Genomic DNA, 220 nt, shown 5'->3' with positions numbered 1-220 from the left:
AGGGCTCCCGGCGGCGCCCGGAGCCGAGGCCGACCCTGCCGTCGCCGCGACCTCGCTCGGCCGCCCGCGGCTCTCCAGAGCCAGGCCAGGCCCTCAGGCTGCCATCGCTGCCCTCGTGTGGAGACCACAAAACGACGGCCCCGGCCCCAGCACCGGTTTCACTCCCGGGCACCGGCCCCGGTCCCGGCGGCGGCGGAACCTTGTGGCGGCGGAACGCGCG

This window comes from Passer montanus, unplaced genomic scaffold, assembly GCF_014805655.1.
Source record: "Passer montanus isolate IOZ18808 unplaced genomic scaffold, ASM1480565v1 scaffold57, whole genome shotgun sequence".
Classification (NCBI taxonomy): Eukaryota; Metazoa; Chordata; class Aves; order Passeriformes; family Passeridae; genus Passer; species Passer montanus.
The sequence above is the reverse complement of the archived record's forward strand: the minus strand, read 5'-3'. Positions refer to the sequence as shown.